Consider the following 12,489-nt stretch of genomic DNA (forward strand, 5'->3'; position numbering starts at 1 on the left):
AATGAATCCTGAAACAGCTGGTTTTGTTGATTAAGTTCTCATCTTATTTTCTGTAATGTAAGGATTATTTTTAAAATGTCAGCAGCATTCATGAACTGATAGGCATTGCCTTGTGAAATAAATAAATAAGTAAATCAGGCATGTTGCATAAAAATTGAATTCTGAATCTAAAATATCTGAACAATAAATAAAATTGCTTTCTGAATGGGATTCCTATGTTGCAACTTTATATATCTCAATTTTAGTTCCCTGTGCAGGCCTGTGTATTTACTGTTTTACCTTTTAGAAGTCAACTACCCCAAACAATTCTATAAATTGAACTTAGATTTGAAGCAGAAAGATTTTAATACATGTTTTAGGGGAGAGCGTGATATGTATGCAATACATATGAAAAGCATATAGTCTGATTTTTAATTCTGATTCTATAGTCCGACAGAATAATACCCAATTCTTTGAGCAAATTCTTTCAACTTATCTGGATAACTTGAGGCACAGGCTGCAGTCAGGGTACAAACACTATCAAGGTATCATAATGTCTTCCTTAAAAGACATTATATTAAGATGACAAAAGTAGGATGGCTATTTTGTACAAAATGTAGCATATATACTGTGTTTTCATGTAACTGTCTGTTTCTCAAGTCTGAAGCCCAACTTAAGTGATGGCAGCAATTTTGTGCCAGCTGGCAGCATTCTTCAGAGAAATAGGAGCAACAGGCCAGAGAAATAGTCAGGTCACAACATACCTTTCTTCCCCTTAGAGAAGAGAGTAACAAAATATCAGCTCTGCCTCTGCTTGTTTTGTAATACCGCGGAATTTCTTACAAAATAGTGGAGGTCTGGGCAAGATGAGGAATGAGTTCCAAATACAAAGATAGAGTTCCAAATACAAAGATAGACCGACCTGCCATTGATTCGGTTTTCCTTCTGGTTGGAAATTTTGCAGAAATTAAACAGAATATATGTTGTCAAATTTCTTGTTCCACCGACTTTTTTTGTTACATCAAATTACTGAATTTCTGCAATTTCCTTGTTTTTTTCTTTCTTTTTCTTTTTTTCCTCCTTTTTGTGTGTGTGTGTGTGTGTGTGTGTGTGTAAAAAGGATAACAGCGTATAACTCAAACTAGGTAATCCTGACAAAGAAGCAATTCAGTCAGTGGACATCATCTGTTGTTCTGTCTAGTTTCATCTGAGTGTTAGTAGAAGACCATCTCTTCCACACAACTTCTAACAGATTGCTAAATACACAGCTAATTTACTTATTGGAGGTGATACTTATCAAAAAGCTGAGAAGAATTTGCACACTGAAATACATTTATGTTCATGTGAAAAAGGAAGTGACCTGTTGGAGATGGACCTTGGGTTCCTGAGGAGAAAAGATAAAGCTAAGGAATGTTCCATGAAATTATTGTGTATATATAAGAAGTAATAATGTCATCTGCTTTTTTTTTTTTTTTTTCTGTTTCCTGTTGATTGACTTTTATAGCTTGCAAACATTATGCTGGATTGTAAATTGCAATAAATTTAATCAAGAATTATTTTATTCAGCCTACTAATGAGGAATAATAGCGTACGTATCAATTAGACATGTCAATTTGTGTGAAGAAATAGATTTACAAAGGGATAGTAGGTAAAAAAATATCATTGGTATCAATTCACTTCATTATTTTTAATTTGCTGTGAATATTGAGTGCTTCCAACATAAAATCATTCCTCAATTAAAATAAAACAGCTGTACTCCTACCAGCTTTTCCTTGCTTGTTGTTGCTTACAGATAGCAGTAGTCATTGGCTTCAGTCTTGTGTCACTTCACTAATTTGCAACCATCAATGGGTAAAAGATATAATAATAATAAAAATTTTTGGTTTTTCAATACATTAGGTAATGTACATTTGTGATTTTTACAGATTGCACTGAAGGAGCAGAAATAATGTAGCAGAAACCTTTGGGGATATCAGAACTGTGACAAAACCCTGGCCTCTTCTGTTTCCAGCATCAGCAATGCAATAGTAGTTGTGAGCACTTTATTCATTTTGGCACTTTCTTATTACTCTGGATTCCCTTTCTTTTCCCCTAGGCAATTTCTAGTAAACTAGATCCCACAAATGTGCTATAGCCTGAATGAGAAGGATGAATTCTGAATTGGTTTGCTCACCATAGAATCTAAGGAATCCCACTGCTTCCTTTATTAGCACGTTTGTGCCCTTATTTAGTTTTTCATGATATTATGGGGCATGTATCTGTTTTTGAGTGATGTACGTAGCTCTGTGGTTGTCCTCATTCATCCTCAAATTGGTCCAAATACTGACAGTAAGAGCACATTTGTAGGGACAAGTGTGGAAGGTGCTAAAGCTGTTTCTGCAAATCCAGATGTTAAAATATGGTGCATAATTCATTCTATTAATTCTATTTCTCTAGCAGTAAGTTCTTTATAGCCTTATAACATTTTATATTGGTCTGTGTTAACTTCATATTATATGGCTATTATTTTCATTAAAAAAAAAAAAAAACAAACACAAAACAAACAAACAAAAAAAAACCAAACTCAAACAACAGAACAATTCGTTCAAAGGTGTGGTGTTTAGGATGTTAGAAGCATGCCAGAAAAATCAATAATTACATCTATTGCGCATGAATAGAAAAGAAGTTGTCTCTCTCAGACAAATGCGGTTTCAAGAAAATAAACTTCAATAAATACTTCTGAGTATTTATTTTGCAACCGGTGTTGCAGGTTTTAGTACTTCTACATCCAATTGGCTGAATGCATTTTGCCATGGTGTATTTTTGTTTTTTCTGTTACCAGTGACAGCTTTTTGATAGAAATCCCTAGAAAAGAAATTTTGTATCTGTAGAGAGGCTGAATACATGGAATCTGAACCCCAGCTAAGAGTGGATTGTTTGTAATGAGAAGTAAAAGCTTATGGATGCTGTCTACAGTTTTGAAAGTAGAGGCTAAATCTTGCTTATATCAGAGAATTTTAACTAATGATGATTTCAGTACTCATCTGCAAGTTTGTTTCTCCGTACATGGAATCAGCATGCTAAATATGCATGAGGTTTTAGAATTCAAATGAAAATTTCAAATAGCTGAAGTTCTCTGAATTTCACTAGTATTTATAAGAATGTAGTTATAACAATGAAAATATATTTAATATATGAATATATTAATGAATAATAATAATATATTAATGCAATATGTTAAATGATGATAATAATAATTATGTGAACAATGTTTCTTTTTATAAATTCCCCAAATTTAAGGAAAAATCCTTGCATAAACTGAATGTGCCTTTAATTTTTTCAGTGTTGTTACTTAACATTGATAATTTGTTATAAAAAAGGCTATGTGAGCTTAATGCCAGACTGATAGGTGTGCAGATATTTCAAAACTGAATAAGAACTGTTGCTGAAAACCACAGACATGCCGAACATCCTAACATCCAGATATGCAATCTATAATGCATAATACCATCGACACTGAGACTTGAGCTGACTGATTTATCCCAGGTCCTATATCTGTGCAGTCTTTCACACTACGTTTGGTGCCAAACTTGGGTGATTTTTGGAGAAAGAATTCTTTCTACATGGCTGATAGTAGAAAGCTTTCAAATATTTGGGAGAGGATGACAAACAGGAAATGCACATCACAAGACCGATTGCTGAGTTTACTAAATTGTAATTCATTCTGATTTGGGACACTCTTACTTAGAAATAAACAATGTTTTTTTATCAGTTAGTATCAACTATGCCCATCTGTTTGTATTTCCTGTTCATATCTTACAGTATTTTTCGATGTTGCAAGTTGAAGCTTGTCCATGGCATCCTGTTAGTGTTGCAATGTTGTAACAAACCCATCACCCTTTTTCTCTGTGCAGTCCACAGTATTTCTCAAATCAGATCTTTCCAAACCAAGATTGCAGTTAACTTTACCAACTGTCAGCCCTAGAAAGAATCTACCCAGCCTGGGCTGTGTTTGTTTACGTGAGACTGTGACTTCACATTTATGATTTCAGCAAGACCTGAAGTGACTTGCACCACACAGCTGTTCAGTGTTGCCCTACACACCATAATCCTTTAGTATAATAAAATACATGTCTTTGCTTCTTTACTAGAAGTTACAGAGAAGCCTTCTGATCACCCAGCTATGAAAAGCACCATGACTGGTTCTGCCCAGAAGCTGCATGAATACATGTGGAGCAGAAAAGTTGCTCTTTATAGCCAGCTGTAAAATTCTTTCAAGCCCTGTGAACGTTCAGCATGAGAAGGCTTTTCTCGCTGGCATTTTCTAAGATATAGATTAACTTCAGCAGTATGCATGAGTCAAGATTACCCTCCAAGCTTATGCTATATCGATGAAACTCAAAGTCAGCCGGTCCGTTTCAAGAACAAAAGCAGTGTTTGGTTCCAGTCAGCTGCCAGAAAACATGCTCCAGGTTTGACAAACGTTGCTGTTAGTTGCTTTTGTGAGTTCAGTGTGCAGTGCAAATACTGTAAAATGTTTTTCACATGATGCAATATTGCCAGCAGATAATCATTGGAGCATTAAACCAAAAGAATTTCTGTATATCCTACAAGCTGCAGGAGGATAAGAAAAAGTAAACAGAAACTACGAGCTGAATTTTTCAGATGATGCCATTCCTTCTCTTGCGTTTAACTGATTTGTTTTTAAATGTAACTTTTTGTCTGTTTCTCTAAGATCTGACTAGAAAATCCTAAACCATTGTGGAAATGCTTTTTTGTTTCTGTCCTAGTTTTGACTGTGTGAATTTTTCAGAACATTTTCAGTTTAATTATGCAGCACTAAAAATTGCAATTAAACTGAATTTGCAATGGAAACTGCTCATTTTAGTTAACTGTCAAATTTGCTGTTGCATTGTGAAATCAAGGCCTTTATTATTGTGAGGTGTTTTGGAAAAAATTACTTTTTAAACAGGGGAAAAATGTCAGATCTCTCAGTTCTATCACAATGAGCTACTGATTTGAAGAGAAACCCAAACAATGAAGCTTGTAACTCTCTAAACACAATGGGATCTTTTCCAGGTGGTGTCTTGAATTAGTTGGATACTGCAAGCGTGGAGAGTATTGAATGAAATCCTTTTCTGCATCTTTAATCTGTTTTACGAAGTGCATCTTCAAAAGGCAGGTAGGAGGTAATGTTGCTTTAAAAGAACCTTGCGATACCCTCCTTGTTTTAGGGATATCTGACATGGCCTGTTTTGCGGGATGCTACGACGCGATTTGATGGATATTGTGTATTATATGAGACTGTACAAATCTTAATATCTCTGTTCTTCTGTTTTAGCTTGTGATGTACAGCTCTGTGTACGTAGAGCATCTCAGACTAGTGTCTGAGACTACCCTTTTCCTCTAAGCCCTAGGCATTTTTATCACTGTGCCAATAAAAGGAAAGGGATTTATGGGGTACTGCTTTTTAATTCATTCAATTCTCTGTTCATTGTGAGGTTAATGTTGTTGATCTATTTTTCTCTTGAAACAAATAAAAACAATATGTGCTGACACTGACTTTGACTTTTGACATGGGAGATAGAGGTCAACATTTAATTCTATATTTATGGACTGCATGAACAATATTATCTGTATTAAAAACTGTTCACTCAGTCCTTGTCATTTTACAACTTAGTTCAGTAGCTTATATCACACTGACTGTTTTTTCCAGCTATGATCAAGGTGCCATCATTCACAGCACTACACTTAAGGGATTGTCAGCCTTTCAATTAAAAACACCTCTTTTTCAGGGATTCCTAACATGTGACTAGCAAATAATAATAATAATAATAATATGCCAAGAATGAACAGGGGCTTTCCTTTAAAAACAAATATACATCAAAATACCTCCAAAATCATAATTCCCAAAGAACTCAAAGTCAGGAACTGATCAGTTTGGCACATGTTCAATGGATATTGTTACTTATGTTAACATATCAGGCAGATATAACACTATCTAAATATTCACCCATTTCTTTATTTTTGATATATTCTTGGCTGTTTTTATTTATGAGAGATGGTTTTCCATTACATGTCTCATGCCCAGACATTTCAAATACTGTATACTGGTGTCATCACTTAGTGAGTGGTTATTATTATGGATGGTACAGCTGTACCCATAGAAGACCCAGAACAAGTGAGTTTATACTGTTGTAGGCCACTTTCTTTCTCAAATGAAAATAAGCTCTTAGAACGATTTTTTACTTATTGCTATTTCTACTTTTTACTAGGAAAGTACAGAGGAAGGCAACCTTGTTTTACGTGCGTTGGATTCAGAGGTACTACATTAAGCATTTGAAATATATGAGCTTTTGCATTAAAATACAAATACAGTAGCCCATGCTAATTGCATGTTTGTTTGCTTTTTTTTTTTTTTTAATAAATATTATAGAAATTAATATGCATTTTTATAGTGTTCAGTAATTCATACGTAGGTCTTAGGAGGCAAAGAATCTACTGCATGTCATAAGTCTCTATTCTAATAAGGACTGCAAAACTGCAACATTGATGGATCATGTTATGTACCATGAATCTCTGGGAAGATTTTCATTAAAAGAACTCTTAAAGACTCTTAGCGCTGCTTCTCAGCAGATGGCAAGAGGTGTTTATTTGCCACATGGAATTCTTTCTGTTTATATACAGAGAAGTGGAGAGGACAACTCTGGTTAGTACTTGTCGGACTGTTTAGTATGGATATCATTAGCATTAGAAGTGTACAGGAGGTTCAGCTATACATTCTTTTTATAACCAGCTTTGCCCTTGCATTGAAATGATTCCAAATATTGGACTGTCTTACAGAGAAGGAAAAAAAAAAAAAAAAAGAAAAAGAAATATAGCTTCCTGATGTGGAATCCTGAAGTGGAATGGTATAGGGACTTCTTTTCATAATGGAACCTTTAATTTTCCATTATGCATCTTCCCCTCACTTTCTCTGTCTGGTTCTCTGTTAAATATCTTCTGCTCTATTTCTAGCACTTTTGAACTTTATTTTTTGTTCCTTGTCTTTTCTTTTTTCCTTGTCCTTTTTCCTTTCATCTGTTTGCTGATTTCATTGTCTCTTAGCTGCCATTCTCCCTTATTATATCCTTCAATCTGCAAATCCTCTCCCATATGTGCTCTTGTCCTTTCCTAGGCCTCCTGCCTTTTGATTTTTTCCAGATCTCATTTCCTCTTCACCTGATCTGGCTTTATTCAACTGTGCTCTTGTCTATCTTTCAGCCTGTCTCAAGCCTCCCTTTTTCCCTCTGTCCAGTTGTGGATCCATAAACTAAATAAGACTTTGGCAGAAGGTGTCAACAAATGTGATATTCAGACCAGAACCTGACAGCTGCAAAAGTAAAAAGGGGATGTAAAAGCCAAAACTTTTGATTTGGTTGGTGTGAATACTTTTTATTGAATAGAATACTCTGTAAATATATCCTCTTTTCTGTTTGCAAATTTTCTTGCAACAGTTTGAATCATATTGTATTTTACTTAGTGAATATTAATTACAAATTTATTTAAACTTGAATTTGAATTTATTTCTGGCATGTTTGCAACAGTTTATGTAAAAAATCGCACTTTGTACTGTTCTGATGATTTGCAAAGATAAAAAATTTTATTATGTAAGTTCCTTGGCTGGGAGAATTATGAAAGTAAGGATTGTGAACTTTGGAAATTCATGGTTACAATATGTTTTTATCTAGGGGATTATTCAAAGTGAAATTTAAGAAATCATTTGATACTAAGATCTTGTTCTTATTAAGGAAAATTAAAAATGAAAACAAAAACAAAAACCAGTATTGTTTCCATAATAGCAGTGTTTTAGTTACAGTTCCCAATTTAAAAAAAAAAAAAAAAGGAATCTCCTACTTTGAAGGCATTGAATAGAATATTCCCTGTTAAAGAAAAAGAATAGAAGGGTCCTACTGTCTGTTGACCTTTGTTTTGGCTGAAGCCTAATAGACATTGAGCTCTGCAGAGAAAAATGTCTTCCAGATATTGCATATTAATATCACTTTATTTACATTAGTGTTTTCTAGTTCAAATAAGAGGGGCATCAGTGCTCTGCGTGTGGCTCTTCTGCTCAGTTTAGTAGCTAAAGAGCTGAGCTGTTGGTTAAAGAGAAAAAGAGAAGTTGCTGATTAGTGAATAGATCTGTCCTGTAATGACTAAGTTGGTTAAGAGACCTTGCTTGAGAACAGAGGCCTTTGTCTAGTTGTTCTTCCTCTAGACTGGAGCAAAACCCAAGTTCCTTTTTGCCATTATGCCTTTTTCTCTTGAAGGCCATCTCAGTGGCCTTACTCTTCAAGAGGAGACCGTTGTGAGCCTTCTTTTCTGCATGTTCAGCTAAAGATTTGTATGTAGCTTGTGGGAAACGGCATCACTGCCCTCCTGGGTGGTTAATGCAGGGACATGCCTTAAGACACACCAGCAATTTTCCTTAACCAATTCACCTTCAGGAGTAAAAGAACTCCTGTAATTAAATATTTTTTGTTTAGATGATGTATTATTGCTTGCTGCCTGAGAACAGCTGTTATACGTGGAATTTAACCCTAAATATGCCTTTTTTTTTTTTCTTTTTTTTTTAAACATCTGTTTACTTTAGTTTTTATTTTGTGAAAGAGAAGAAGGTTATAGAAGGTGACTGGCTGGGTACCTACTTCTATTTATCAGGAAGGTTCTGTCTCCTAGGACATCATTTACCCATCTTAACTGGTAGTGATCCTCCAAAGCTCAAAAAATCTACCACATCGATGATGAATGTTTGCTGATGGACATCATATGTTCTGCTAGGGTTTAAAAGAGCCTAAAAGAAATCAGATTCTTCAGTCTTTCAGCAGTGTTAACAGGTGTTTGTATCAGGGAAGTAATGAAATATTGCCCCAGGTAGGGAAATAGTGCTGTGAAGCACCCATAAATCAGAACACTCTTCTTATTCTGGGCTGACTAAACTTGCTTTCAGTATTTCAGCATATCTTTGTTTATAAATCTAAGTGCTATTGTGTTGTATTGTACTTTGCAGAGTAATAAATTGTAACATTCAACATTAACTGGTCAGGCTTCAGTGATAACAAAAGTTCAGGCTGGTGGCACTCTGATCAATATTACCTTCTATTTATAGTATTGTTACAAATTGAAGTTTTATTTAAATTAGACAACGCTGAGAAGCTTAAAGTAGATCAATGAACTAAAATACAGTAACGGATTTTAATTCGTGTCTGATATGCTGCTACTCTTTTGTCACATGCATCCTTAATGTCCCCAAAACAAGATCACATTTACGTATACTGTAACAGACTGTTGTCTGGCAAAACTGCAAAACTGTTTTAAGGCAGCAAGACTGTCACTGTGAAATGAGCAGCAAAGGTGATGGATAGGAGAGAAAAATGGAAAATGGTTTCTGTTTGGTTGGGGATTTGTTGTTTGCACGTTTAGCTAGTTTTTATTCAGTATATCATTCTGTTTTCTTATTCAGTACATCATTTTAACCCACAGTATTTAAGTAGAGTGTGTCATATAGCTAGTGCTACTGTTCTGATTCTGCTTATCTTTACACCAACATATCTCCAATGACAGCAGTACAGTATTTCTGTGACTTTATATTGTGAGATTGGGTTTCAGTTTATATAGCTATATATAAGAATATAGCTATTCTTGTATTTAGAGGTAAACAGAGCCACCAGATTTTGTGGTTTGATTGGTGATGGGGTCTTGAAGACCCAACAAATATTGAATGACATATTTAGTATTTTTGGTTGAATTGAAATATGAATCTATCTTGCAACTATTAAATTTGACTCTTTCTGTTCTATCTAGTCATTAAATGCTTGTGTGTATGTGAGGCAGCAATATCTGAGCAACCAGACCTGGGTGGACACATCAGCTGAAAACAAAGGAGTTGACATATTCCTGCTCACTGACTTGACACATGAGAAGTTGTTAGGAATCTTGGTTTATTATATTAATCATCATGGTCAGTTGGCACAACCAGCAAGCTCTCTCTAACACTACCCAAAATAAACTTAAAATGATGGTGCCAGAAAACTCATTGCAGAGAGTTAACAAGACCTCTTGTTAACAAGGTCTTCTGAAAAGTGTTTTGAGATTGATGAGGATTTGCCATTGGACACTTAATTTTTAAACAAGGTCTAAAACATCTCGTGAAAATTTTCATTTCACTCTTCCAACTATAAGCACAGGTACTTTAGAGGTGGAGGAGTAATTCTGTCGGAGCTTCTAGATGCTGCAGATAAAAGAAACTGATACAAAAAGATGCCAGATATACTGTATTGGTAATGAGACTGAGAAGCTTATCCTCCCCAGAAGATCCAGCACTCCCTTTCCAACATAGAAATTCTAAATGGCAAAGCCTGAGCTTTCACATGCCGACACAGTGGTCCCCTGCATTTGTAGTAGTACTCAGTGCTCTTCTGTTACTTGATTCCAAACCCTAATTTAGATTTGAGAGCTGTTTTTATGCCTTTCTACCTGACGTTTCACAGAAGAGCAGAGGCAGGCTGGAGAAACAGAAGTGAGGAAGGGGGTGGTGAGATGTGTGCTGTCTCCCACTGGAATCTCAGATGGGGATGAAAGACACTGAACATCCTCTCTCTGATGTTGAAGGGTCTGAGCCCATGGGTAAGGAAAGGAACAGCACAGCGAAGTACAAGGGCTGATCCAAAAGTAATGCCTCCTATTTTATTATGTTGGCCTATGATGTAAGCGATTGTTCGTGGTATGGCAGCAGAGGCTGAACCTTCCCACCAATATTCAATTTCATTTTGTTCCTGTGCTACAGATCCAGCAGGGGGCCAGTCTGTCAGCATGGTGCCTGATATGGGAGTGGGGATGTAGGAAAGGAGTGTAACTGAATTCCTTTATGTGGAAAAAAATGGCACACACTGGCATTTACGTATGCTTCTTGAACGCTTGTGAAGACCAAACAGTTGGATTTCAGCATGGTGAAGTGGTGGGTGATGCATTTCAATGGCGGTGACAGCAACAGTGTGTCACCTCTGACAGTGCAGACTTGTATATGAGTGTGGCATGCTAATGAAAATGCACAGATAATGGTGGTGACTATGCTGAAAAACTGTGTCTAGTAGTTGAGAATTTGCTTTATCAAATAGTGTTATTGTGCTCTTTGTATCTGTTGTAGTTCCCATGGAAATAAACACGAGGCATTACTTTTGGAGCAACCCACTTAGTTTCCAATTTCCCCTGATCTGCTTATTCCTTTGTTCTCTGCATTATACTGTTTTCAGGGTCAGATTTTTTTGTATGCTGCCTGATATTTGTGTCTCCTGAAGTGAAGTTTTCTTTTCCTATGTTTTCTTTTCTTATGTTTGCCTACAAATTTCCCTCACTTAAAAAAGTAAAAACAATAATAAATTCTTGTTTTAATATTTGTCTTTCTTTTTCTCCCCTCTTTGCTGCCACCAGGCTGTTCCTTGTGCTGACTGCTGCAGCTGCCCACCTTCTCAGTGTGTGAACTAACATTCACATCAGATAGAGGAGGTGGAGCTGGCTTTTAGCTCCAGCAGTGGGCACAGCCTGGGGGAGAGCTGCTTTTTAGCAGCAGGAAACGTCGGCATCTTCTGAAAGACTTTCTGGGGCTGGTTTTCCCAGATCAAAATGTAAAAGGGACTCCATCATTTCATCCAGAGATTATATTTATATATGTGTATATACTTATACACACACAAGAATAATGTATTTTCTTTAATCTTGACCTTCTCTCAGGAGATAATCTTACTCCTCCACCCAGCAGCGATGAGAATCTCCCTGAGACCTAAACCTACATAGTGTAAAAATGGGAGAGAGATTATCTTGTGCCTTTTCTGTTTTTTGTCATCATTCTCCTTTTTGGTTGGATGACAGCACCATGATCTAGAGACAGAGTGAGACAAGCAAACTGGCTGTACTGTGCCCCATTTGGCAGAGAATACTGAGATCTCCTGAAATTAAAGTTCATAGTTTTAATAGCATTTTTGAGACTTCATCTTGCATATTAGAACTTAGCCAGGTATTAGGTAATTTAGATAATAAATTCTCTTCAAAGTGACCCATCATCTTAGTATTTATTTTTTTTTCTAGAGGATGTAAGGCATAAAAGCAAGCTTTGTAGTTTTATATCTGTCAGCATGTCACATAAATATCTCAGTAACTACTGATCTTATCACCATAAAACTTCCATTTATACAGTTAGACATGTCATGTTGGTCAGTTGCACAAAAAGTTAAGCACATGCAATATTAAACTCCAACCCATGCCAGCTCCATTAGCCCACATCTTGAAGTTCTCTCTGAACACTATTAGAGGAGAAGTGGGGGAGGAGGAGGAGGAGCAGACAGCGGACTCAGATGAGAACGGACTCATGTTGAAAATTACTGAAATGATGAAAGGGATTGCAGAGGGATGTTTGGAGTCTCAGTATTTCCCTGAAAATCAAAAGATCTGTTTTCTGTTTGATGAATGACTTTAATAGTCTTAATGACCTCGTAT

At 35.9% G+C, this 12,489-nt stretch overlaps 1 long non-coding RNA gene across 1 annotated transcript in view; it reads left to right on the plus strand.

The window, feature by feature from the left end:
- Nucleotides 1–12,489, plus strand: part of LOC125699394 (uncharacterized) — a 323,127-nt gene that overhangs the window by 240,097 nt on the left and 70,541 nt on the right. The window contains exons 12-14 of the long non-coding RNA XR_007379529.1: nt 1,905–2,012; nt 5,038–5,147; nt 6,234–6,281. This is a non-coding gene — a long non-coding RNA (uncharacterized LOC125699394). The remainder of the gene's footprint in view (nt 1–1,904; nt 2,013–5,037; nt 5,148–6,233; nt 6,282–12,489) is intronic.

The sequence above is a fragment of the Lagopus muta genome, chromosome 12, assembly GCF_023343835.1.
Source record: "Lagopus muta isolate bLagMut1 chromosome 12, bLagMut1 primary, whole genome shotgun sequence".
Lineage (NCBI taxonomy): Eukaryota > Metazoa > Chordata > Aves > Galliformes > Phasianidae > Lagopus > Lagopus muta.